Source organism: Lutra lutra, chromosome 5, assembly GCF_902655055.1.
Source record: "Lutra lutra chromosome 5, mLutLut1.2, whole genome shotgun sequence".
Taxonomy (NCBI): Eukaryota; Metazoa; Chordata; class Mammalia; order Carnivora; family Mustelidae; genus Lutra; species Lutra lutra.
This window is the reverse complement of record NC_062282.1, coordinates 37,850,803-37,875,334: the sequence shown is the minus strand read 5'-3', so window position 1 is coordinate 37,875,334 and position 24,532 is coordinate 37,850,803. Positions and strand designations below refer to the sequence as shown.

At 37.8% G+C, this 24,532-nt stretch overlaps 1 pseudogene; it reads right to left on the bottom strand.

Moving 5' to 3' along the window:
- Nucleotides 1–23,428: 23,428 nt before the first annotated feature.
- Nucleotides 23,429–24,243, bottom strand: LOC125101133 (cell division control protein 42 homolog; annotated as a pseudogene).
- Between the last annotated feature and the right edge of the window lie 289 nt (nucleotides 24,244–24,532).

Below are 24,532 nucleotides of genomic sequence, written 5' to 3'. Positions count from 1 at the left end.
TTAAACAGAGACCTGAAGGAAGAAAGAGATCTATTCAGGTGATGAGCACTAGGATGAATTTCCCTGGCAGAGGTGAGAACATCTCCAAACGCTCTGGAGAGAAAGGGCTTAGACCTTGTAACAAAGGAAAAGATTAGCTGGATTGTAACCAGGCAAATGAGGAAGAGAGTGTTGTTAAGCAAAGGTTGGATCACATAGGTATTTTTCAGTCCTGGTAAGAAGTTTCAATGTAATTCTAAGTGCAGTGGGAAATCAGCGGAGGACGTTTACAAGGAAAGTGATGTTCATTTTGATAAAGTCACTTTTCCTACCAAGTCAGAATTAGGTTGGAAGAGAGGAAAAGCCTTTGGGGAGGACACCGATATTAGATTATTGCAGTCATTCAGGAGAGAAATAAGAGACGCCTCTGTTAAGGTGATAGTGGCGGAACTAGAGAAAAGAGAATGGGTCCATATCTGCTTTGTAGAAAGTATAAGCAGGATTGTTAATAGATGAGAAGGGCATAAAACAAGAAAGAAATCAACACAGACTCCTGCATCTAGTTTCAACAACAAAATGGAGGACGATACTACTTACCGAATCAGAAATGACTGGGAGAAGTAAATGGGCTTAGCGGGATAAAGAACCAAGGTTTCCATTGTGAGGTGACTATAAAACATCTAAAAAGAGATGCTAAGTAGACAGTAGAATGCATGTGAACAGGTGAGGACTAGAGTAATACGTGTAGGAGTCATCAGAACAAACAGATATATTACACTTAATGAGATCATCTATGGTAGAAGTGTAGAGTAGAAAAGTGAACCCAGCAATAAACACAGATGGATGCCAATATTCATAACTTTGGTAAAGGAGAAACTAGCAAAAGGAACTGATAGAGAAAGGTCAGTTATGGAGAAGAAAAACCAGGAGAGAGGCATGTCCAATAAGGCATGTCCTCTAACCCAACAAAAGATGATAAATCAAATAGGAAAATACTAAATTGAGGACGAAGAGTGATCTAGATATGGAACATGCAAGCTATTAGTGATGTTGACTAGAGCAGTTTCAGTGTGACTAAAATCACAAGAAGTGAATGAGAGGTTAAAAAAAAATACAGACATGTGTAGATCTTTGGAGAAGTTTATTCAGACTAGGAGAGAGATTTAAAAAAATTTTTTTTGGCATTGGGAAATATTACCACATGATTGAACGCTAGTGGTAATAATGCAGAAGGAAGTGAGAGAAAATAATGTAAGAATAGTTGTATCATCAAAGAAATGCAGAACTTGAGGCAGGGGCTGGAGAAGATTTTCCTCCATTGTGACAGAAATTAAAAAGGAGAACATGGATCCTAGCATAGGCAAGTTGTACTCCTGGAGGAAGGAAGATTGAAAATTAGTGTTTAATGATCTGTTTTTCTCTATTTTCTGTCCAATTCCCCAAGATGTTTAAGTATTAATATTTAACCCATCGTGACTTGGAAGGTTAGTTTAGGAACAGATTAAATAAACCTCAAATATAGCATTCATCCTTCCCTGTGGTAACTCCCTGAAAAATTGTCTCTGAATATAAAAGAATCATTTAATAGAAAATTAATATATATAGTTAAAAACACATGAAGTTTTTCCAAAGAAAATTACAGGCCTAATAGAATATCACTTACTTCTTCCTCTCTATGGAAGAGAAGCTTAGGGCATGGTAAGCGACAAACATATATTATAGTTATCTGTATCATATATCAGTTGAAGGAAGCACACATTTTTGTTATTACTTAGTTGAATCCACTTAGATGACATAATACTGCAAATATCTATGATGTTAGGAATATGGATAAAAGGTCATGGCAAAACAAAATCACATGTCTCATGTATAGTTGTACTACCAATCAAAGGCTGAACCAATCCATTTTTTAAAAAGGCTTTTTTTTTTTTCAGTCATCTACTGCTGTATAAAACAAGTAGAGTCACCCCTCAAAACCTTGGAACCTTAAGAGTTAATGACTAAATTCTCCGAAACTTATGGAATTACCACAGGATAAAACTTGGATAAGTTTTTGAAATCATCTAATTTTATGGTTTTTGTAATTTCTCTCAATTTTTTTTATTTTCCAGTGAAATAACACATCAAACAAGAACTGTGCTCAGATTCTGATGCCAGGCCTATCCCACATACTTCTGATAGCCCTCAATGGATCTCCAAAGAACCACAGAGATCCAAGGAGACAGAGAGAAAGCAAGCGAGAGAGATAATAGATCTAGTTAGTGACAATGACATTTGGATTTGCATCAGACTTCAACAACCCAGATTCTCAGGCTGACAGACCCACCATGAGAGTCAAGTCATCTTGAGAGACTCTAAATATTTATATTGGCTCTTGGACATTGACACCAAGAACAAAACCATAGGGTCTGGGATGACTCCAGCTCAGAGAATGTCTCCTAGACACCGCATGATGGGTTCCTGTGGTGCTCTTCCATTGAGATAATCCTCCAAATTGTGGGAAACCCAAACTAGCTCAGAATGCAGGGAGCAAGTGAACCATGGCCCATACATCACATAAGCACTGTGCTTTGGCACCAAGCAGAGTGATATTAGTGGGACTTTTTCTTTGTACTTTTCATAGAAAATGGGAAGTGCAATTAAATAATAAGAAAATAAGATTTTTTATTTTACGTGGCATATATATTAAAATATATAAAATTTAAATTTTTAAATAATACACCACATATGAAAAATGGTCTTATATCTGTTCATATTTGGAATATAAAACTCACTTTAAATCTATAGCATGAAGAAAAAGTACTGAATTTTTAAAATTGCTCTTCCTGTCAAAAGATGATGATCGAAGGAACCAATCCTACTAGTTGAGTCTGCCAAAAATAATTCTAACACAAGGATTATAATATTTTATTCAAGACTAATGTAGCATTTGCTATATTTTATGACTGTATGGTCTTCAGTATCAACCTCTCTCTTAAATATACACACAGACTCAAAAATATTTTCTTTCAGTTTGAATATGGTTTGTTTGTTGTGCTGCTTCCTAGCAACAAGGGACTCTGACATCATGGTGTGTTTCAAAATGTCTCTCTTAGCAACTTATTTCTATACCATATCGCTGCCCCTCTTCAGATCCCTATCACTGAGAATAAGGTATATTTTTATAGGGCATATCTTCATTATCCATCATCATAGTTATAATAAAATACAGTAATGAAAATAATTCAGTAATAATAGGAGGTCTACATAACCATATACGATGTTGCAAAAAGAAAGAAAATATTAAAACACTATATGCCTTACTAAATCATCTATATAATTTAGCCACATAGCAAAGTAGAGATGGTATCTGCATTGACTATATGGTTGCCCAAACTTCCTTTTGTCTCTCTTATGCACAATTTGGCTCAAGATGTTTTTCCACACTTGTTGGAGATGAAATTTCCAATGTATATATGGAAATTATGGGTCCAGCGGGAGAGAAGTAAACCCGTCAAAACTTAGTCTTCTTCTTCTATTACACATCTAATATGGAACTCTGATTTTAGCACAACAGGGGGTCATCCTTGAAGGCTACAATTTATGTATTGCCTTTTTAAACTTTTCAAAATAGTATTTTATTAATATAAATATTAATTAATATTAATTAATATAAAATTAATTAATATAAAATATTAATTAGTTGATCTTGCATTAAAGGACTATTCTGATCAGTCAATCTCAGGTATATTTCAGCTCTCAGGATGCAATTCACTTCAATGTATTGATGTTCTTTGGAGGCACTGTAGTTACTTCAGTAAAATGTATGCCACTGAAACTGGCATAGCTTAATATACAAAGATTATAATGATGTTCAATAGACTGACTTAAGGAATGCAATTTCTAAGGTGGAATTAAGAAAACCACTGGAAGGAGGAGCTTGGGTAGATGGTGGAGTAGGAGGACCCTGAGCTTATCCCATTCCACATTTATGCCTAGATATCATCCACATTCAAGCCAATAAGCCAGAGAGTGATCTGAAGACTGGCAGAACAAACTCCAAATTAAATATAGAGAAAAAGGTTAGAAAGTTCAGAAAATCAGAGGGTAGGCTGCTTGCAGGAGGGAGGGAGCTGTGTTCTCAGAGAGGGCAGAGAAATGGGCCCTTACACCAATGAGTTCACACAGGAAAGACTAATCCCCATAATATTTGGCTTTAAAAGTCAAAAGGTCTGGGATGCCTGGGTGGGTCAGTCATTTAAACAACTGACTCTTGATTTTAGATCAGGTCAGGGTCTCTGGGTCTTGAGATCAAGATCCAGGGTTGTGAGATCAAAACCTGTGTTGGGCTCCCCACTCACTGGGGAGTCTGTTTCTCTCCCTCTTACTCTCTTTCTCTCTCTCTCTTAAATAAATAAATAAATAAATCTTAAACAAACAAACAACAAAAAAAAACAGAAGGGCTGAATTCCATGAGTTTGTAAAACCATTAGGACTTGGAACCTGGAGCTTTAAAAGACATCTGACTCACCACTGGGCAAGCCAAGAGGGTGAGTGATAGCTGGGTCACTACCCTTAGAGACAGGAGCCTGTATGGAGAGGAAACATAAAAATGACAATTTACACAGCACTGGGGCCAAACTGGAGACAGATCTGTTCATACCGATTTCAGAGCATGTTAGAGAACTTCTTTGAAATCAAGGGAACTGTCAGGTGCCATTCTTCTCTTCTACCCCCAGCATAAACACAGAGCCATCTGTGGGAAGAAGGGATGCCCAGTCACTTTTAGCTTTGGCCCAGGGCTCAGGGAAAATGTTATTAAAGCTGTGCACTTGCCCCACCAAGCAGCCAGGTACACATGTGTCTGCATACCCTAGCCAGCTGCAGCACAGTGCCCAGCCACATGCTCAGCCACGATCACATGCTGCTCCTAGCTTCATGCCATCAGCCACCCTGGTGCACAGCCTCCAGCCACCACAGTGCTTTGGGGGATCCAGTATAGGACTAGTGGCCCAATGCAAATTTTGCTAATACTGCCACCCCGTAACAAATTCCACAGAGGGTACACTCCCCTCAGATCTGGCCTGCCTGGATTCCACTGATACCAGAGAGAGCAGGGTACCTGGGTGGCTCAGAGGGTTAAGCCTCTGCCTTCAGCTCAGGTCATGATCTCAGGGTCCTGGGATCGAGTCCTGCATCGGGTTCTCTGCTCAGCAGGGAGCCTGCTTCCCCACCCCGCTCTACCTGCCTCTCTGCCTACTTGTGATCTCCCTCTGTCAAATAAATAAATAAATAAAAATCTTTTAAAAAAAATACCAGAGAGAGCAAACACAGCCTACAACAGACAGAGTCAGTGCAGACAACTGCACTGAAAGCAAAAGTGACTCAGACACAGCAGCAAGGCCTAAGCAAGGCACATAGGATATTCTCCTGGGGTACCAGGTTCTGGTGAACAGGGGAGACTGCACTGCAGGGCACTTGGGCCTCCTCCGCATAAAGCTACTACTCTCAAGAGCAGAAAACACAGCTGACCTTGTTAACACACAGACACAAACACAGAGAGGCAGATAAACTGAGTAGACAGAGAAAATTATCCCGAATTAAAGAATAAGACAAAGCCATATAAGCAAAACCGATATAAGTAACATGCTTGCTACAGAATTTAAAGCAATGATCATAAGGATAGTCAATGGACTTGAGAAAAGAGTAGAAGATACTAGTGAGACCTTTAACACAGAGATAAGGAATAACATACCAGAGATAAAGCATTCAATAAATAAAATGAGAAACATACTTGGAGGAATGAGTAGCAGGATGGAAGAGGCAGAGGAACGCATTGGTGACCTAGAAGATAGAGTAATGGATGCTAATTGAGCTAAACAATGGAGAGAAAAAAGAATTACATAAAAGGAGAATAGACTTAGGGAACTCAGTGACTCCATCAAATGTAATGACATTCACATTATAGGAGTCCCAGAAGAAGAAGAGGGGGAAAGGGGGACAGAAAATTTATTTGAATAAAAAAATACCTAAAACTTTCCTAATCTGTGGAATGAAATGATATCCATATTCAGGAGGCACAGAGGAGTCTCATCAAAATCAACAAAGGCAGACCCACACCAAGACATATGGTAATTAAATTTGCAAAGTATAATGATAAAGAAAAAAATCTTAAAAGCAGGAAGACAAAAGAAGTCAGTAAACTACAAGGGAAAACCCATAAGGCTAGCAGATTTTTTTTTTTTAACAGAAATTTTGCTAGCCAGAAAGGAGTGGCATGATATATTCAAAGTGCTAAATGGAAAAAGTCTATAGCCAAGAATATTCTATCCAGAAGCGCTATCATTCAGAATAGAGGAAGAGAGAAAGAATTTCCCAGACAGACAAAAACTAAAGGAGTTCATGACCAGTAAACCAGCCCTGCAAGAAATGTTAAAGTGGACACTTTGAATGGAAAGGAGAGAACAAAAGTGACAGGATAAAGGGAGGAAACACAAAAGGAGTAAAAGTTAATATTTCTGTAAAGAACCAGTCAAAGAACTCACTAAAAAAAGGGGGGGGTATAAAATATAATAACACATACTTAAAACATAGGGAGGCAGGAGTAAAGAATGGGTTCATGGGGTAGGTACTTGGCTGGTTCAGTCAGTACAACATGTGATGTTTGATCTCAGGGTCAAATGTTCAATCTCCAAGTTAGGCATAGAGATTATTCAGGGGGAAAAAAAGAACGAGTTCAAACTGAAATGATCATCAACTTAATAAAGACTGTTATATGCAGAGGAGGTTACCAAACTGAATGGTGACCATATATCAAAAATCACTAATAAACATGCAAATAATAAAGAGAAAGAAACCCAAATATATCACTAAAGAAAATTAGCAAAACATGAATGAAAGACAAGAAAGGATCAAAGAAAATCTTCAGAAACAATCACAAAACAAGTAATAAGATGGCAATATATATATGTCTACCAATAATTACTTTGAAAGTAAATGGACTAAATGCTCCAATCAATAAAAGACATAGGTGACAGAATGGATACAAAAATAAGACCCATCTATATGCTATCTACAAGAGACTCCTTTTAGACCTAAAGACAGATTGAAAGTGAGGATGGAAAAACATCTATCATGCAAATGAATGTCAAGAGAAAGCCAGAGTAGCAATACTTACATCAAACAAAACAGACTTTAAAACAAAGAGCCAAAGAGGGACACTGTAAGAGACAAAGGACACTATGTAATCATAAAAGGGATCATCTAACAAGAAGATATTACAATTATAAATATTTATGTGCCCAACATAGGAATATCCAAATACATAAACAGGTAATAACAAACAAAAGAGCAAATAAATAATAATACAATAATACTAGGGGTCTTCAACACCCCACTTACATCAATGGTTGGCTCATCTAAACAGAATCAACAGGGAAACAACAGCTTTGAATAACATACTGAAACAGATGGATTTAACAGATATATTCAGAGTATTCTATCCTAAAACAGCAGAATACACATTCTTTTCGGGTGCACATGGAACATTTCCAGAATAGATCATATATTAGCCTGTAAAACCAGCCTCAACAAAGTAAAGAAAATCAAGATAATACCATTTTTTCTGACTACAATGCTTTGAAACTAGAAGTCAACCACAAGAAAAAAAACAGGAAAGACCACAAATATATGGAGGTTAAATAACATGCAACTAAACAATGACTGGGTCAACCAGGAAATAAAAGTAGAAAAGAAAAAGTACATGGAAACATATGAAAATGAAAACACATCCAAAACCTCTGGGAGGTAGCAAAATCAGTTCTTAGAGGAAAGCATAAAGAACTTACAAAACTCAACACCCAAAAAGCAAATAACCCAGTTTAAAAATGTTCATGAAAAGACATGCCACCAAAGACGACATACAGATGACCAATAAACACATGAAAAGATGCTCAATATCGCTTATCATCAGGGAAATGCAAATCAAAACTATAGTGTGGTATCACCACACACCTTTCAGAATGGCTAAAATCAACAACACAATAAACAACAAGTGTTGGCGAGGATGTGGAGAAAGAGGAACCCTCTTGCACTGTTGGTGGGAATGCAAACTGGTGCAGACACTGTAGAAAACAGCATGAAGATTCCTCAAAAAGTTAAAAATAGAACCACCCTAGGGGCGCCTGGGTGGCTCAGTGGGTTAAAGCCTCTGCCTTCGGCTCAAGTCATGGTCCCAGGGTCCTGGGATGGAGCCCCACATCAGGCTCTACATGAGGCTCTACATCAGGCTCTGATGTAGAGTCTGCTTCCTCCTCTCTCTCTGCCTATCTCCTCTGCTTACTTGTAATCTCTGTCTGTCAAATAAATAAATAAAAATTAAAAAAAAAATGAAAATAGAACCACCCTATGATCCAGCAATTGAACTACTGGGTATGTATCCAAAGACTACAAAAAATACAAATTCAAAGAGAGGCATGCACCCCTATATTTATAGCAGCATTATCTACAATAGCCAAATTATAGAAACAGCTCAAGTGTCCACTGATTGATGAATGGAAAAAGAAGATGTGGGATATATGCACACTGGAATATTGCTCAGCTGTAAAAAGGAATGAACTCTTGTCATTTGCAACAACATGGATGATGCTGGAGGCATATTATGCTAAGTGAAATAAGTCTGTCAAAGAAAGTCAAATACCATATGACTTCACTCGCAGGTGGAATCTAAGAAATAAAACAAACAAGAAAAGGGAAAAAAAGAGTCTCTTAACTCTGGAGAACAAACTGATGGTTACCAAGGAGGTGGGTGGGGGTTTGGATTGAATAGGTGATTGGGATTAAGTAGGGCACTTGTGATGAACATGGGGTGATGTATGGAAGTATTGAATCACTATATTGTGTACCTGAAACTAATATTACACTACATGTTAACTGACTGGAATTTAAATAAAAAATTTTTTAAAATTTGAGACACCCATATAAATAGAGAAACTGAAACAAATACTGAAAACACGAGAATTTCCACAAGGCAGGTTCTTCCAGTATTCCTGCTGTCTTTCTCGATTCTGAAATCAGAGCATATCACTTTTACAAAAAGTAGTTAATTTTTAATTTGTTTTCATATAAGGTCTACTATAAATTTTGGATTTCTTCCAAATAAGGAAAGATATGGTGACATAATCTTTACTAAATTGTTGTGAAACAATTGTGAATAGTTTATTGTTTATTAAGTCTGAATTTGTTAAAAAATATGTTTTAGAGCAAGATACAGAATACTGTCTGATCAATCATGACTAGCACAACTACAAATTGATACATTTCTAGAAGGCAATTTGACAGTACAAACCAAAGACCTTACAACTATATTCTTTGACTCAGCAACTACAAGTCTGGAAAGGAATCCAAGGAAATAATAAGAGTAGTTTGCCGAAACTACTCAAAGTAGTTTATGTATAAAGATGTCCCAACAGTGAGAAGTCAAATAAATAAATAAATAATCAGTGTGTGGGAGACTATGTAATTATTAAAAATGATGAAAATCTATACTCCAAAGTAGGGAGGAAACAAAGTCAGCCTGCTGAAAGCTGTTGCAACTGAGTCTTACCCTCACCCTCAAAGACCTGTTCCGAACAGAGTTCTGGGCACACCAGACCCACTGGACATCATTGCAAGCAGAAAAGTATTTGCTTAGTGATCTTATATTGAAGTTTGTCTGCAGGAACAATGTCTTTAGGAACTGTGTAAAGTTTTGATTGATTGTGAGGACTTAGGCCAGGAACAAAGAAAGAACTTTTTACTTTCCAGAAGACCTGGTGCACAGAGCTGTCAGGCTCCATTGAGAACAATCAAGTCTTCATTCATGAGAATTTTACACCTCCGGAGCATGTTCTATTCTTAGAAATTGCATTATCAGAAGTAATGTTGGGAGCAAATGAGTCTAGGCTAAGATGGCAGAACAGGATGGAATGAAATGAGTAATAATAATAATAATTGCCAATGAAGACAAATTGCTATGACTCTGATAAAATGCTCCATTTCACAGCAGTTACTGTCCAATTCCAGGGACTTTGTGAAGTGACACCAATATCCATACATATATACGTATGTGTATATATATAATTTAATTTTTGTGTATTTAATGGATTTGAAGCGTTGGTGAAACAACAGTTTGTGTGATCTAAGAAAGGGATTAAGAATCATGGTTCTGCTGCTTTATTTGAATGATGATTTGGTGGTATTAGGATGGCAGACAAAAGAGACACACCAGAAGAGGCTGGAAACCCCCAGAAGATTTTCTCATGAAAGAATCACATTAAGAAAAAAAAGTACACCTCATTTGAAAAGAATATATGATGACTCACAATAACCCAGAATCTCCCCATAACTTTTTTAACATCTCCTCCTCCACCAGCGGGTTCAGATAAAGCCAACTTCAACTGATAGTGTGCTCTGAGACATACACATTAATATAATTTTTTTCAATGTCAGCATATTTTTCTCATTGTTACTTCAGACTGATCTTTACTACAGAGGTTTATAAACTGAAATTTTTTATTTCTCGACAGCCAATCATGCTATGCTGTCAAGGAGGTAAAAACCAACTTTAAATAAATACACAAGGAGGTATTATAACTAAGGATGACCTAGAAATTTTTTGTGATAGAAAGAAAATCCTTCCATATTTACTTAGGTTTTCAACATTCAAAACAAATCTTCTGAGAACTTATTTGTCCTAATGGCCTCAAAGATCATCTTTGAAGATACCCCACAATCTATACTATTCTAAATAAATAAAGGCTGTCTATTTAGCTTTTGTTATTATTATTCACAATTATTGAGGCATATATTAGAAATTCGATGGTAATGAACATCCACATAAGTTCAGACTCTAGCAACCGTTAATATTCCCAGGAAGGCTAACTACTGTGTGGCCAGAAGCACACACAACAGAATGAGTCTTTGATTGGAAGAATACTATACCAGTATGGGCTTGTTATTAATGCTGCCAGGAGTTTTACTAAATACTATAAACATGAACAATAAGATCGCTTACCTCATGAAGTTCGGAGTTTGATGGGGAGGACAGACATATGAACAAATAACTATAAAATATGATAAATGGTGTAAGAAGATGAACAGGTGCTTCTAAATAATAGAATTTAGCTTTAAACTGGTTTTCTGGCAATACTCTCCAAACTGGTTGAGGATAACTGGTTGAGAACCAAAGGATAAGACTTTTCCAGACAAACAAGCAGCATAAAAGCACATGAGATGGAAGGGTCAGCATGTGCAAGAAAAAGCATGACCCCTTTCGAGAATTCCAAGTATTTCATAATTCCAAGAGACTAGATCATTAAGGAGCTAAGAAGTTTTTCAATCTGTAGGTAATAGAGCACTTTTGAAGAGTTTTTACACAAAAATGTTATGCCATACCTGCGTCAGTCAAGGTTCTCCAGAAATAAGAATACAGTAGCATGTGCAAATATACAGAAAAACATTTATTATAAGGAATTGGCTACATGATTATGGAGACTGGCAAATCCAAAATTTAAAGTGGTGGCAGCAGGCTGAAAACCCAGGAGAACCAATATTTTAGTTCAAGTCTAAAAGCTATTTGCTGTAGAACCAGGAAAAGCCGATGTTGCAGATGAAGTCCAAAGGCAGTTGCTGGAAAAGTCTCTCTTGCTCCAGAGTGGTCCACCTTGTTCTATTCATGTCTACCACTGACTGGATGGGGCTCATTCACATGTTGGAGGGCCATGTGATTTGCATGAAGTCCACCAATTTAAATATGAATCTCATTCAAAAACACCGTCACAAATGAGCACTGGGTGTTGTATGTAAGTGATGAATCACTCAATTCTACATCAGAAACCAATATTACATTGCAAATTAACTAACTGGAATTTAAATAAAAATGTAGCAATATAAAAAACAACAACATCAGTAAGTTTGTAAAAAGCAAAACAAAACAAAAACCCCATCACAGAAACATCCAGAATAATATTTGATCAAATATCTGGGTAATCCATGGCCCAGCTAAGAAATAAAGAATTTCTTCTTAAAGGAATTACACAAAGAATTAGCCATCACAGTACCATATCTCAAATCAAGATGGAGGGAGTTATACCACATGAAGTAGACCACCCAGCGCCTTTTAAATATTAGTACACAGCCAAAGTTTAAAATATGTTTCTCTTGGGGTGCCTGGGTGGCTTAGTCCATTAGGTGTCCAACTCTTAGTTTCCTCTCAGTTCATGATCTCAGGGTTGTGAGACAGAACCCATATTGGGTTCCACACTGGGTGTGGAGCCTGCTTAAGATTATTTCTCTCGCATGGAGGTTCCTCAAAAAGTTGAAAATAGAACTACCCTATGACCCAGCAACTGCACTACTGGGTATTTACCCTAAAGATACAAACGTAGTGATCCCAAGGGGCACATGCACCCGAATGTTCATAGCAGCAATAGCCAAACTATGGAAAGAACCTAGATGTCCATCAACAGATGAATGGATAAAGAAGATGTGGTATATATACACAATGGAACACTATGCAGCCATCAAAAGAAATGAAATCTTGCCATTTGCAACCACATGGATGGAACTAGAGGGTATCATGCTTAGCGAAATAAGTCAATCGGAGAAAGACAACTATCATATGATCTCCCTGATATGAGGGAGAGGAGATGCAACATGGGGGGTTAAGGGGGTAGGAGAAGAGTAAATGAAACAAGATGGGATTGGGAGGGAGACAAACCATAAGTGACTCTTAATCACACAAAACAAACTGAGGGTTGATGGGGGGAGGGGGGTTGGGAGGGGGGGTGGGGTTATGGACAGTGGGGAGGGTATGTGCTATGGTGAGTGCTGTGAAGTGTGTAAACCTGGCGATTCACAGACCTGTACCCTGGGGATAAAAATATATTATGTTTATTTTTAAAAAAGTATTTTTTTTTAAGATTTTATTTATTTATTTGACAGAGAGATCACAAGCAGGCAGAGAGGCAGGCAGAGAGAGAGGAGGAAGCAGGCTCCCCGATGAGCAGAGAGCCCGATGCGGGGCTCGATCCCAGGACTCCGAGATCATGACCTGAGCCGAAGGCAGCGGCTTAACCCACTGAGCCACCCAGGCGCCCCGATTTTTAAAAAAGTATTAAAAAAAAAGATTATTTCTCTCCTCTCCCTGTGCCCCTCAACCCTGTGCTTGCACATGTTCTCTCTCTCTAAAAAAGGGGGGGGGGCTGATTTTTTTTTTTTTTTTAACTCTGCTGTTTATTAATGGAAGCTACCTAAAATCTCTTTGTAGTTCTGGTTATCAAGAGTCAATTTTGTTATTTGCCACCAACCAACAACCAATATAATATTACTCCCTACCTAGCAAAAAGATTTTTCTCTCATTCTTTTTTTTTTTTTTAATTTTTTTATTTTTTCAGCATAACAGTATTCATTATTTTTGCACCACACCCAGTGCTCCATGCAATCCGTGCCCTCTACAATACCCACCACCTGGTGCCCCCAACCTCCCACCCCCCACCCCTTCAAAATTCTCAGATCGTTTTTCAGAGTCCATAGTCTCTCATGGTTCACCTCCCCTTCCAATTTCCCTCAACTCCCTTCTCCTCTCCATCTCCCCTTGTCCTCCATGCTATTTGTTATGCTCCACAAATAAGTGAAACCATATGATAATTGACTCTCTCTGCTTGACTTATTTCACTCAGCATAATCTCTTCCAGTCCCGTCCATGTTGCTACTAAACTTGGGTATTCATCCTTTCTTTTTTCTTTTTTCTTTTTTCTTTTTTTTTTTTTTTTTTACAGCTTTATAAACATATATTTTTATCCCCAGGGGTATAGGTCTGTGAATCGCCAGGTTTACACACTTCACAGCACTCACCATAGCACATACCCTCCCCAAGATCCATAACCCCACCCCCCCCTCCCAACCCCCTCCCCCCATCAACCCTTAATCTCTCATTCTTTATTAAAATCTGACCTTCATGTGCAATCCAAAGTAAGTTTTTATTTGACTTCCATTGATCTCTTTGAGTTTGGAACCCACCTAGGAATAAACCTGAAACAACAGCACTTTGTAAATACAAATGGGCATGCTAATATTATTCTGTAATATATATCCAACATTTTAGTACTCTTTCCCCAACTATACTCTCATCCACCCAACTCTATCATATAACATGGTACTGGGTATAATGATAAACATTATATATATATATATATATATATAGAGAGAGAGAGAGAGAGAGAGAGAGAGAGAGAGAGTTGATTCATCACCATCAAATACCAATTACAGGGGCACTTGTGTGGCTCAGTTGGATAACTGACTGCCTTTGGCTCAGGTCATGATCCCAGGGTTCTGGAATGAAACCCTGAGTCAGGCTCCCTGCTCAGTGGGGAGCCTGCTTCTCCTTCTGCCTCTGCTGCTCCCCTTGCTTGTGTGCTCACTCTCTCTCTCTGTCAAATAAATAAATAAAATCTTTAAAAAATACAAATTATAATTGTGTATTATTTATTCTACATAAATATTCTCATCACAATAGGACCATTATTTGTAGTACACTGCAAATATCTTTAGCAGAGCACTAGATGTTTGTCTTTTGGCAAGGTAAGAACGCTCTCAAACAGACATCATGTTATAGTGTAAATTCAACCTTATCTTAAAATGTATAGATCTTCTTTAAAGCTTACAGCTCATAAACAAACATTGTGACCACACGCTACCTTTCACATTCTCCAGTCCCATCACCACCACTGAATGCTGCTGAGACACAGTAATTCTTCAGTTAAAACCACTTGCCTTGCCATCCAGCCTAAGGTTAACAATTAAAGAGTTCTGAACAGAAGCCACAAAATCGAGGTAACAGGATCTTGGACAAGTTACTTCTTTTCTTTAAACTTCACTTTTCTCGACTGGAAGGTAAAAATGGATTATTATTCTAATCCGCAGCGTCATATTAAGGACTAAATGGGATAAAGTTACTAAACTATCAACTGCAGGGAGTGCTGCAAACATCAGAATATTAGAGAGTCAGGTTGAGGCAAAAGACACTCCTGAGTTTTACTTACAGAAAAGCCTCTTGGACTTTGCTCAAAAAGAAGTTTACTCATTCCTTGTACATCGTTTTTACAAATCTGGTTATGCATTTTCTACCCTATGACAGATTAAGAGTAGCAAATCAAAACATGGGTAGGGAAAAGCGCCAAGCAGTCATTACAGGGGCTGGCACACAGTGACCGTCTGTATTTATTTGTTATTGTTGCCCATGTCAGAAGCAAGGAAGCTGAAAGCAGGACACATTTAGCGTTCCCTTACTGAAACTGAGGGAGCACATATAAAAATCTATTTTAAAAGAAATATCCGCAAACCTAAAAAGCAGATATCATGCAAATACAGCCCTGGATGTTTTTATAGACTTGAGGGCTTCAGAATATTAATACACAATAGAAGTGTGTTGAGTATACCATAAAAAGCAGTGGGTTTAAACTTAGGTTCAGATCATAGGCTGGGTCTTTTATCTATTGTTCCTGTAACCACAGTGGCCCCAGCTACAAAAGGAGGTAAGAGTAACTATTTTGCAAGGTTGTTTGGAAGACCAAATTTATATATATATAGGAAACATTTTTATAATTTTGTGCAGTACAATTTATGCAAGGAGGGAAGGAGGTAGATTACACAATTTAGAATGACTTTTCATTTCAACAATTTTTCATTTAAAAATTGTCTTTCTGTTACCAAAAAAAAAAAAAAAAAGCCTCAGTTATTTGGAAACTTTCTTTAGGTGATATTCCTCATTGGTTGACAATACCAGATAAATAAAGCACTACCTATGAATTGAAAATGCATACATCATTTTTTAAATCATCATACACACAATTTAAAAGCAATGAGAAAGTGGAAAAACATATTCACAACATATACAAGAAGGGTTTAATAACTTTAATGTGTAAAGATCTCCTAAAAATTAATGAGAAAATGTTGGACCATTGTCATGAACAAGCAATTTAAAAAGAATTACAACTGTATTTGATATATTGGGTTAAATGCTAATTAAAAAGTGAGATAATATTTTCACCTATGACCTTGATACGGATTTTTTTTAATTATTGTAATGCCCAATATTGATTCAGATGTGGGGAAACAGGCACCTTTAAACACGACAAGGAAAAATAGAAACTGGCAGTCAGCCTAGAAGGCAAGTTGGCAGTTTATATTAAAAGGCTCAAAATGCTATTTACTCTTTCATCCAGAAATACTAGTGAATGTTTACAAGGAGTAATAGAAAAGAATAGTCATCTCTTTGAGATACTGGAAAATCCTAAAGTCTTTGTTCAGCTAATAGGGAAATAGGTAAATTATAATTATGGTTCATTCACATAAAGGAATATATATGAATTTACCCAATCCTATGAAGTACATGAAGTACTATGAAGTACATCCTAAAAACATAATGTTAAGGGAAAAGGTACAAACTACATACTGTATATTGTGTGCTACAATAATAGTATACTTTCAAAAACTTATATGCAGAAGCAAAAGTTTAGATGAAAATCACATAAACGTGATAATAATTATTTAGAATGATGATGGGTGATTCTCAGTTCCTCTTTTTGCTTTGTTTTAATTTTCTGCTTTTTCTATTTTACCTTAACCATGTATTGCTCTTTCAATGAGGTAATCAAAATAAATGTGTATTAATTTTTATAGAACTTGAATATAAACAATACCATTTATTAGAAAATAGGGAATATCTCCAACAATCTTAACATTTGCATAAAATTTTGTTTGTAACGCTTTTGCATGCATTGTTGTTTAAGGCTCTGTGACATATCTATGATCACCCCAATTTTAAGGATGAAGAAACTAAGTTACTTGAGCAAAGTCATCCCATTGATAAATGACACAGCTCTGTCTTAAATGCAGCTCTTCTGAGTTTCAGGCCATGGCCCTTTCCATAGCTCCAGGAGCTGCCTCCCACTTAATCCCTGCCTGAAAAGAAGCCAACTGAGCATTAAAATACAGTATCTTTAGCACTTCTATTCCAAATGCCTGTAGGCACAAGCCAGCATATCATTATTTTTCATTTCATTGAGTTTTTTTAATGACAACTTTTGACTGCGAACTTCTTTCAGACTGGAGAGTTCAAATTAAAATGTCAGTTTTGATTCAGTGAAGATGCTTTACTTTCAAAATATTTAAGGAAAATATTTTCATTAAAACCAAGATGATTGGATGTTAGAGTGTATAAATGTCATGATAAGTTCCACCATTTGGTGAAATGACTTCAGGCCCTATTGGACAAATCCTGAAACTTTAAAATGCAGGAAAACACTCTCATTACAAATATATATGTGCCTATGTATATTCACATAAATATTTTAAATGTATGCAAAAATTCAAGGTCCTTGTAATACAATTTGTCAGTGTCTATGGCAAACAATCCAATTTGTTGACAAGCAGTCTCCAACAATTATTGACAGATAGCATCCATTAGACTTCTGGATACTAATATAGCTCTCATTGATGAATTGCTATGCCTTTTGCTAAGCCTCATTTCTTTCCATATATATATGTTAACTCCTTGTAGTCATTTTCTTCTACAGGAGATCAATGAAGACTTTTGAGGTTTACTTTAGTCTAGGTTGACAGTCTCCAGACAAACAAAACAAAAATTTTATAGATCTCTCATGCAGAAAAATCCTACAATTTATCATATCCAATCACCATACTCCCCAATAATCAAGCACTTCACAAAAACCTATTAGAGTCAGACCTCATAGGCAGTTTTAGTTTTAATGTAATTCATCCAAAGTTAGGTACTGATCTCTTCAACCAGGGATCACTGCTGGCTTAAGAGAAGATGCTTTTGCACAAATCCCACTTCTTTCTTTCTCTCTCTCTCTCTCTTTCTTTTTTTTTTTTTTTTTTTTTTGAATTAATTTTACTTATTTGAGAGGAGAGAGACATAGAAGGAGAGAGAGAGAGCGCATGGGGGGAGAGGGGCAGAAGGAGAGGGAGAAGCAGACTCCCCACTGAGCTGGGAGCCTGATGTGGGGCTTGATCCCAGGATCTGAGATCATGACCTAAGTTGAAGGCAGATGCTTAACAGACTGAGCCACAAAAGTGCCCCTGCACACATCCCATTTCATGTCTCCTTTCTGTCTTCTAGAACCAAGAATGATTGCACCCCACCTCGGCTCTCTCCCTTTACCATCACTCTCTTCTGAAATTTCCAGAGAAGATAAGAAGGAAAGGGTGTCTTTATTCCTTCCTCTTCTGGGAACTCCTGAGTACTCTTCCTCAGGACACAGGAAGCTAAATCAGAACCAGATGTTTGTTGATACTGCTGTTCTAGCCTGGCACTATTTTCTCTCCTCTCTTCTACCTTCCCTCTTAGCACTTATCTTTATTTTTCTGCCTCACACAAATACCTCCACCTCTCCTTGAGATGTCCCCAACATGACCTTTTGCTAAAGGAAATTAAGGAGCTTTCCAATGACACATCCTGAATCACCACAATCTTTGTTGCTTGCTTTGTTTTCACTACTTGAACCACTGAAAGACTCCTCCTCAGCCATACACATGCCCTAGCACAGATATTTTATGTCTTACTTCTAGTTGGTCTTATTGCACATGTAAGGTAATTCCAAAAACATAATTACAAATATTTAATTTTTAATGGATTCAATCCTATTAATCCTACTTAAAAATGGGTAGTCTACCGAATTTAACCAGATTTCCTTAGCCACTGTTTTTAGACATAGTAAATCATAAGCGGACAGATCCATTGGAAAGCAAAATAAAGAGGGCTTTGGTGATATCCAGTTTCAGAAGGGTTCTCTAGGTCAATCCAAAATTCAAGTTAACAATTATTTATAGAGTACGTATAACACTATTCTAAATTCATTGAGGTTACAATAGAAAAATAAGGCAAATTAGTTGAGAATTCAGAAGTATACATAAAAAATTTAGAAAAAAAATGCAAAAATATAAAATGTAATACAAATATATAAAAGATATAAATATATGTTATAAAGTGTATAATTAAAAGGCAATCACTGAGACAAAAGCCAGAAGTACTAAAGAAACTCTCATAAGTGAAATATTGGTAAGGACAGATTTTGTGGAAGATAGAGAACTCAAAATGGACTATGCATCTCAGAAACATTTCAGAAAAAACCATAGAAAGGACACAGAGGTATAAATTAACACAAGTGTGTGACTAGAATTAAAAGCTGTAGGAAAGAGATGACCTTATTCACATGTTTCACATACATCCCACACCAGAAAATTCAAAATGGCTGTAAATTCTCTTCTCATCAAGAGTTAGAGTCTGTCTGGACACTTCCTGAATCAGGGTTGATATTGTGGATTTCTTTGGCCAATGGGAACTTGGCAAGCATGACACAAGCAGAGGCTTAGTAAACACTTGCACCTTGTACAGACTTTTGCTGTTCTCAATACCCTGAGACTACTAGGGATGGAAAGAACCCAAGTGAGTCCACTGTAGGATGAAAGATGAAATACTCAAAGAGAAGTGAGGTGACACAGACAACAATTACCCTTCTTGCCAAAGCCTGCCACCTGCTAGTGATGAAAGTGAGGAGAGCTGACCACAGAAACATAAGCACACCCAACAGATATCAATAGAGCCAATCCGGACAGCATGCTGCTTGCCCACAAAATTTACACACACACACACACACACACACGTACTCTTTTTATTTTTGTTTTTTTCAAAATTGCTATCATCCACTTAACTAAGTAATTCTCAGTGTTCGGTTTTTCCTTCCAAATTACCTTAAACATACTGTCAGATTAAGTTTTCAAAAAAAGAACAGCTTTGATTCTCTCACTCTTCTGATTGCAAAATTCTACCAAGTATTTATTCATTCATTCATTCATTCATTCATTCAACACATGTTACCCAACCATCTACTATACGCCAGCCTCTAATCTAGACGCAGGAAATATAGCCTTAAAAATGTTGTACAAAGTCCTTGCTCTATAAGACGAAAAAACATTCTAGCTCATTATTTTCTACACTAAAGGCTCTCTAGTCTGGCTCCACATAAGATCACTGGGACAGATTTACAATTATGTACTGAACATAAACAATAGAATGACAAACCATACACTGTTTAAATGGCTATCCACAGGGAGAAGAAGCAGAAAGGCTGATGGGACAGGCTGAATTACTTTAACAATAATTTGTTTTCTAAATGTAATTTGAAATCATGTGAAAATTGTACATAGATACAAGACAAAATTACATTTATAAATTAATTACTAAAAATTAAAATATGATAAAATAAATGAGCCTGAAAACGTAACAAACTGCTGATAAAAATCAAATAGATGAACTATTCAGAGTAACCTTAAGACAGAGCAAATGTCTATACATCCTTAGTGGCATATACATCAAGAACAAAAAGGTTAAAAGAATAACATTTCAGTAGTAATATTATTAGAAAGGTGTTAGTATTTTTAAGGGGGTTTTGTTTGTTTAATACATGTGAAAAGAATGCATGTACAAAGAACAGAGCCATGAGAAAGCATTGGTTCAACAGTAATGAACCCACAAGAATTAGGATTTGGGGAGGGAGGACAAGATTACCTAAACATTTTTTAAAAATTGGAAATTGAAACCAAACTAAGCAAATAAAATCCCTACTAGCACATAGTTATGAAGTCTTCATAAGACTCCATGATCTTTTTATTAAACGACTGGGCCTTAACTAGCTACTCTAGGGTTCCTCATATACAAAACAGAAATAAAGGGATTCCTCTGACTGGTGTCCCTGTTGTTAAATGTTCTCCCCCCAACCATCTTCTTCATGAAGCAAGTCTCCACCCTCCCAACTTGAAAGAGGATGTATATCATTCTTTAGACATCTGTCTTCTGGTGCCACCCCTTGCATTTTCTCAATTTACCAGATCTTCAGCTGTGTTCTAGGAACACCATATCCCATGCTATTAAGCTAGACATCTATGCTAAGCATATAAGACAATGACTGACAGTGAAAAAAATGTGTTTAATTATGTACTCAATTCATTTGGTGTATTTCAAAAGGTGAAATACTTTTCTTCATCTATCAGTGAAAAAGTTAGAAATTAATTTCAAGGGGCACCTGGGTGGCTCAGTGAGTTAAAGCCTCTGCCTTCAGCTCAGGTCATGATCTCAGGGTCCTGGGATCGAGCCCCACATCAGTTTCTCTGCTCAGCAGGGAGCCTGCTTCCTCCCTCTCTCTCTGCCTGCCTCTCTGCCTACTTGTGATCTCTCTCTCTGTCAAATAAATAAATAAAATATTTTTAAAAAATAAATTTTTTTAAATTAATTTTAAAAAAGAAATTAATTTAAAAAAAAAAACAGTTAGCAAATGGCAAACCATTCCTTAAAGTCAAAGTCACATATATAGTGCTCCTTAGGAAAAAGGAGGGGCAAGACAGTTTCTACCCACGTTTACAAGTCTCATCAAATACTGGATCTACTTAAGGGTAGAGAGAAAAGGCAAAGTTCAAAAAGGAGTAGGTTATTAAATGAGGCATTTGCTATACTTCTTTTTAGTATTTTATTTATTTATTTGACAGAGAGAGAGAGAGAGATCACAAGTGGGCAGAGACGCAGGCAGAGAGGGGGAAGCAGGCTGCCTGCTGAGCAGAGAGCCCAATGCGGGGCTCAATCCCAGGATGCTGGGATCATGACCTGAGCCGAAGGCAGTTGCTTAACCCACTGAGCCACCCTGCTATATTCCTTTTAAGAGCACCAGGTAGAGAACAACTTTTCTAAACTAGATCTAGGAAGTGGAATGTGGAATCAATCCAACCTTCCCCCATTAAGGGCTGCCCAGTGGTTAATGAATTTTTAAAACATGACTAAATAAAAACAAACCTCACACACCCTCCCTGGCCCCACAATAAATAAATAAATAAATAAATAAATAAATAAATAATCACCAAAGGCAAGGGAAGCAATGGCAAAAATGAACCATTGGGACTTCATCCAGGTAAAAAGCTTTTTCACAGCAAAGGAAACAGTCAACAAAACCAAAAGACAACTGACAGAATGAGAGAAGATATCTGCAAATGACATGTCAGATAAAGGGCTAGTATCCAAAATCTATAAAGAACTTATCAAACTCAACACCCAAAGAACAAATAATCCAATCAAGAAATGGGCAGAAGACATGAATAGACATTTCTGCAAAGAAGACAGTCAAATGGCCAACAGACACATGAAAAAGTGCTCCACATCACTCGGCATCAGGGAAATACAAATCAAAACCACAGTGAGATACCACCTCATACCAGTCAGAATGGCTAAAATTAACAAGTCAGGAAATGACAGATGTTGGCGAGGATGCAGAGAAAGGGGAACCCTCCTGAACTATTGGTGGGAAAGCAAGCTGCAGCCACTCTGAAAAACAGTATGGAACTTCCTCAAAAAGTTGAAAATAGAGCTACCCTATGACCCAGTAATTGTACTACTGGGTATTTAAAGATAAAAATGTAGTGATCCGAAGGGGCACGTGCACCCGAGTGTTTATAGCAGCAATGCCACAATAGCCAAACTATGAAAGGAACCTAGATGTCCATCTACAGATGAATGGATGAAAACAATGTGGTACATATATACAATGGAATATTATGCAGCCATCAAAAAGACACAAAATTGTGCAATTGCAATGATGTGGGTGGAACTAGAGGGTATTACACTAAGCGAGATAAGTCAGTCAGAGAAAGAGAATTATCATATGATCTCACTGATATGAGGAATTTGAGAAACAAGACAGAGGATTATAGGGGAAGGGAGGGAAAAATGAAACAAGACGAAATCAGAGAGGGAGACAAACCATAACAGACTCTTAATCTCAGGAAACAAACTGAGGGCTGCTGGAGGGGAGGGGGTTGGGAGGGATGGGATGACTGAGTGATGGACATTGGGGAGGGTATGTGCTATGGTGAGTGCTGTCAATTGTGTAAGACTGATGAATCCTGTACCCCTGAAACAAATAATATATTATACGTTAATAAAAATTAAAAGGAAGAAAGAAAGAAGGAAGGAAGGAAGGAAGGAAGAATGGAAGGGAGGGAGGGAGAGAGGGAGGAAGGAAAAAATAAAAAAAACCTAAATGTGTCAGCTTATTCTTCAGAGTGGATGGAGCTGGGAGCAGCTTCAACGACCCAAATTCGTGTGTTACGGAGTCATCACAAGCATGCTTTGCTTTTAAGGGGAGAAAAAAAAAAAAAAAAACCCTGAAACAACCAAACAAAAACTAGTATTGTTCGCTGTTCTCCCAAGACACAATTATTCAAAGGAACTAGTACTGAGAAGCGGAAGAGGATCATACCTGTGGGCCTTGTCTCCCACGAGTGCACGTGAGTAGGTGCGGGGTATCTGTCATGACTGCGGAAACGAATTTTCATCTTTACTCTTGAGTTTGATTTAACGTTGCTTTTAGCGCAAGGCCGACACCAGCTGTGCGGGAAAGACTCTGGAGAGCGGTTCACAGCAGCTCGCGGCTGCGGCTCTTCCGGGTTCCGGAGGCTCCAGGGCAACCGATATTGCTCTTTGGGCCTTCCTGGGTGAGCGCAGAACAGCCCACATACTCCAGGGCCTTCAGGCCACGGGCCGGCTTTTCAGCAGCCCCTGCGGTGACAGGCTTCTGTTTGTTCTTGGCAAGTTTCTCAGTGGTAGAGGGGTCATCTCCGAGATCGGTTTGGGTCCCGACAAGCAAGAAAGGAGTCTTTGGACAATGGTGAGTTATCTCTGGCGCCCACTTTTCCTTCGTCTTTTTTTTTTAAAGATTTTATTCACTTATCTGACAGAGAGAGATCACAAGCAGGCAGAGAGGCAGGCAGAGAGAGAGGAGGAAGCAGGCTCTGCTGAGCAGAGAGCCCGATGCGGGGCTCGATCCCAGGACTCTGAGATCATGACCTGAGCCGAAGGCAGCGGCTTAACCCACTGAGCCACCCAGGCACCCCTCCTTCGTATTTTCGAATGAGGAAGGAGAGACCCCTGAAAAACAGACTGGATATCCATCTGTTTGTGGATAACTCGTGGTCCTAATCTGTCAGAATCCTCTTGCCCTGCAGTATCACGAAGTCCATCCAAGAGTATCTGGCTGTTCACCAGTCATTGCTGTGACCGCATCGCTGTCAGAAGGAGTCGGTTAATACTCAGATGGAAATCTGTTTTTTTGTGTAGGATATCAGGAGACGTGTTTTACCAACAGCGCCATCGCCCAAAACAACACATTTAATTGTCTGCATTGCTGAAACCGTTTTGTATCCGATTTAAACATTTCAGATTCAGTGCTGCCCTCAGGTCCTCCACCAGGACATTGGCAGCACTACGCAGGGTCCCCTCGGCTCTGGTATTGTTAATTTGAAACGTCCATGTGTGCATTATAGGGCAAAGCAAATGATTTAGTGTAAAACATTCTCTTTCTAATCTTCCTGATGTCATTGAGAATTGGAATTTGGGGGAAAGCTAGGGAAAAGGAGATACTCTGTGGTTCTGGCTTTGAATTAAAAAATATCAGCATAAATTTGTGATATG